Source organism: Macrobrachium rosenbergii, chromosome 23, assembly GCF_040412425.1.
Source record: "Macrobrachium rosenbergii isolate ZJJX-2024 chromosome 23, ASM4041242v1, whole genome shotgun sequence".
Taxonomy (NCBI): Eukaryota; Metazoa; Arthropoda; class Malacostraca; order Decapoda; family Palaemonidae; genus Macrobrachium; species Macrobrachium rosenbergii.
Window position 1 is genome coordinate 17,910,995 of NC_089763.1, and position 5,000 is coordinate 17,915,994.

Sequence of the window (5,000 nt, forward strand, 5' to 3'; positions counted from 1 at the left end):
AACACAGAAAAACACACACTCTCTGCCTTTTTAACACACACACGCAAACATATATATGTATATATTCTTACATACATACATACACACACAAACACATATATATATATATATATATGTATATATATATACACTATGTGTGTATTATATATACTCGTCTTCTCCCAGCGCCCATCTCCAACCTGGTTATAACCCTCCACATTCTACCGATTATCAGGTTATCAGGTACTCAAATTAAGTCGATAGTCCCAGTGGAATTTTCAAGAGACGGCCATCAGTTATCCCAACTATAGCTCACCTCTTCCCCGTGGGACTGAGCTCGAGTCTCATGCTGGTTGATATACCACAGGACAATAGGGACCAAACATATATACGTTTAGATGTTCATATATGTTCAAATTCCTCGTTATCCAAATGCAAGGTCACATGAAGTTCAAATTTTGGTCATATCTACTTTGGACCCAGATAAATTTTTGCCATAAGTTTCTTCAAAACTGAACATAAGTTTTTAAGTCTCCATCTGAATCACTACATTTCCCTCGCACAAATTAGTCTCAGGACATCTTTTTTAGCGTATTTCTGCTAACATTCGCACTCAGTTGCCAATAACAACACGAACACGTGACGAATATTGGCTACTTTGGAAAAGGTTTGGCGACAGCGTACTAAAATGTCAGAAAACATGCTCGTCTGACACAGCTCTTTGTGGTTAGCCCTCTCTGTTTAGACACCCTATCCTCACTGTGAAGTTTCAAAATGTTTGTGCTATTGATAAGACTGTCTTGTGTTACCCAGCACCACATTAAGTGCCTTTATACCTATCAGTAGGTCTATAGTTCAGAACATGGTCTAGACTCTAGACCTTGCTTTAGAATGCTCACAGAATGACGAACACAAGCTTGGGGGAGAGGGTGGAGCTGTTGATTCCGAATGCGCAACCGCAATTACAATATCTGGGAATCTGTTTACAATAAAAGGTTAATATACGCAACGTAAATTCGTTATAAGTACAGTACAAGGAGTTAGACACAGGCGTACTAAGGGATATCAAAAGTTTTCCTTCCGATTCAGTATTTTTCCTCCTGAGGCCAGGAAAATCAAGAGGTCCTCTGCGCCCTTGCTGTTTACAGACTTCCAATAGTTAGAGAGAGAGAGAGAGAGAGAGAGAGAGAGAGAGAGAGAGAGAGAGAGAGAATCTGTTGTGAACATTACTGGAACGCCAAATCTCGTGACAGATAATGCAGGCGCCACGCTATCGTTACACTCTTGTCCTTTCGAATCGGGTCACAAGGCTTGTCTGCTGCTCTCGGATTTATATAGATATGCGGAGACAGATAAACATCAGACAGAGAAACGAACGTCGGTCGGTTCGTCACAACATCTTGAGGTCTGTCGGAACAAAAACTAAGAGTGGTTTGTCCACGGAATCTTGGTGAATAAAAAAAAATAATAATAAATAAATAAAATAAACCCGAGAGGTTCAGTAGGAGAATAGGTACCAGCCCTGGGGCTGGAGAGTTAAACAGTGGGCCTAGCGACACACTAGCCACGTGTCATAGGCATTGGGACCTGTCCCCCAACTGGCTGTCGGCCTAAGAAACAGAAGATCAGCGCCTACCCTATAAGCCTACAGAGCCCCAGGAGGACTTTAACTTTTTTTTTAAATATATAAATAAATAAAAACGGTTTTTGTTAACTTTAACATTATTTGCGTTACTTTACTCTGAGAGTAATGTTTGTCAAGTAATAATAATAATCTCTATCATAACAAAACCAACAATAAAACACCATAATAATAATAATAATAATAATAATAATAATAATAATAATAATAATAATAATAATTTCAGCTTGTTGTTGACAAGATGAAAAAAAATTACAACGAAAAACATTATTATTTACACATTTGCTTCGACGACCTTACTGCCTCTTTCCACGAAATTGTGAAATGTTTTTTAACTGATAAATTTGGTATCCATAAATTATGGAATTCGTTTACTGACTTACATCTGTATTTATTAATTTTTCTTTCCGCTCTTTGGTCGTTGAAAATTATTCAAGTTCATGACTTTTTCAGCTTCCCCAAATGCGCATTCTGAATCAACAACAACAACAACTATAATAATAATAATAATAATAATAATAATAATAATAATAATAATAATAATAATAATAATAATAATAATAATAATAATAATAATAATTCGTTTTAATCAAAATGTGTTCTTACATAATAACCGCGGTTACTATTTGCCTATGATAATGAAATATTCCATTTCTCAAACTTCTTTTCGCATTGCACTGAATCATGTAATTCAGCCCCCACTGAACAGCCGCAGCAATCGTGTTTATATGGTAGTGAATTATTTTTAATTTTTCTGCTGCTTACATTATAATGAATTATTGTTCATTTTTCAAACTTCAAAAAAAAAAAAAAAAAAAAAAAATTACAGTTTATTGCATTGGAAAAACCATTCCTATCGATAAGAATTTTTGTTCTTTCTCAATCTAACGATAATGACGCCTTTGTTTTGCAAACAGTTACAGTTAGTTGCCTTGATTTCATAAGATTTCAGCAACTGATGTTTACTGTCTTGTGTCATCTGATGTGTTGCATTTCCGTAATTATTAATTGGCAATAATGTTAATTTTAACAAGTGACTTCCAGAAAAGTATAATGAATTTCTAATTGTATCGTCATTCTATCATCTTTCTTTTCCCTTGTCTGTTTAACTGCCTTGTCAATTGGCATCTATATTATAGACTTATTTGTTTGTCTGTTCCCATTTTCAATGACAATTCTTTCCATAACACCGTAAGTTTTCCTCCAGCCACGACGTATTTCACAATAACATGCAATCCCTTGTCTTCTTTAAAGGTGCGAATCACAAGACATCTGAAGAGCAAATGGACCTAATGGACCCGGTAGCAAATCTCCAGCGTTGCAGCGCTGCTGCTAAGAGCAGTGATCTCAAGAACATTCAGTACGTCACCATGAGTTTCTTTAAGGTAAATATGAACTGGAGTGATTTTTTAAAAAAATATAATCTGTTTGTTTTGTTTTTTTGTCTTTGCTTGTACTTATGCGGGGTTGTCCTTTTTTCACCGTCTCTTGTATTTTACTGCTAATTTGTCTTGTCTCCAATTGTTACTTCTTTCTAATGAACACCATATACTTTGGAAGTTTGAATTCCAAGTCGATGGCCCTTTTGGGCTTGTTCCAGTGAATAGGGTTCATCTGAATAAAATAATAATAATAATAATAATAATAATAATAATAATAATAATTTGGTTGGGAAAAAAGCTCTCTATCACGAGAGTTCATAAAAAATGTTCTAAAGGGTCCACAGTCTGAAGATGAACCCAGAGTAGGGTTCGAAAGCTTTTAAAAATTTTACACGAGCCTTAAACAGTTATATTATTGCGGACCCTTTAGAACAATAACAACAACAACAACAACAACAACAATAATAATAATAATAATAATAATAATATTAATAATAATAATCTAGTTTGAAGTTTTTTATATTTTTTCTCCACTGATAATTACGGTCTATTTTTTTAAAATTGACGTTAAATATCCACAACCGACATCACTGAGGCTTCCATCTTGTTTCTGATCGCGCGACGCATTTGAATTGTAACCTCTTGTTAGTAGTGAACCTCCCACCAATCACGATAAACTTCAGCGATAACACCTGCGGGTATTATTTTCAACATTTTGCTTAAATAACTGTTTTAACTGACCCTTTCCTTCATTTTTTTCGATCTCCTATACAGAGTCCAGTTCTGAGGGAGTTTTCTCTGCAAATTAATAGATTTTTATTGTTGGTTTGTTCCATATGGTCATTTTATAAATATCAATTTATATGAATATTTTTCTTCTCGGTGCTGGAATATATGAGCATCAAAATAACTCGGATAGCATAATAATAATAATAATAATAATAATAATAATAATAATAATAATAATAATGTGATTTGGAATTAATAGATCATTACTTCTTTCGCTGATCAAGCAACAATTAGGCCTACAATTCATGTTCCCTGTCTGTTTCATCAGTGTCGTTTGAACTCCCTGATTTCCAAGAGTCCTTGTTTCCGTCGATCTTCGAAATATTCGTTTTTCCTGAATATTCGTTCAAGCAAGAACCCGTGCTGGCGCAATGATACTTTCATCAACAAAAAACAAAAGGAACAGCAACAATAACAAGTGCATTTGCTGATCATGCTACGGTTACATCATGGACCCTGTGAGTTTATGTTACAAACTTCAAACATTTTTGTGGAAACAAACCAAAATGGTTTGCTCAAGAGATGCAAGTCTTGTTTTCAAAAATCAAGCGAAACTCGTAACGTATGGCGTCTGAACTTATTTACTAACTAAAGGGAGATAACGTATAACCTCCGTCAATGTTTGGTTCGATCTGCTCTTATACTTGTAGAAGCAGACATTTACTGATAAACCTATACATCCATGGAAATTGATTCGTTACGCTACCGTAGGCATCTTTGGAAGGACACCGAAAAGAACCCGCATTTCTTTGTTGAATGTTACCCTATGTTTTTCTTGCCATCAGTCGGCGTCGGCGACCTTTATGTTTGCGACGATAAGCAAGCAATCAAACGGGTTTTAATAGCTAACTGCTATGGATGCGCCTACTGAAACCATGATTCTAAGTAAGCGTCATAATAGCAACGGGATGTGAAAGCCTTTCGGCGTTTAGTCCAGCAATAAAGCATCGACATGAGCATCATACTCCCACGTCTTCTCTTTAGTCCAGGTACTGGAACACTGGTAAAAACGCTTTCCGAACCCGTGGAGAGAGAGAGAGAGAGAGAGAGAGAGAGAGAGAGAGGAGTGGGTAGGAGAAGAGGGTGGGTTGGTGGAGGAGTAACACGTTGTTGCTAGTCTCACGGTAGGCCTGCCAACCTTCACGCAAAGCCACCGGAGAGAAACCCAATTACTTACAAACAAAAATAAGTAAGACCCAAGGTTAAGA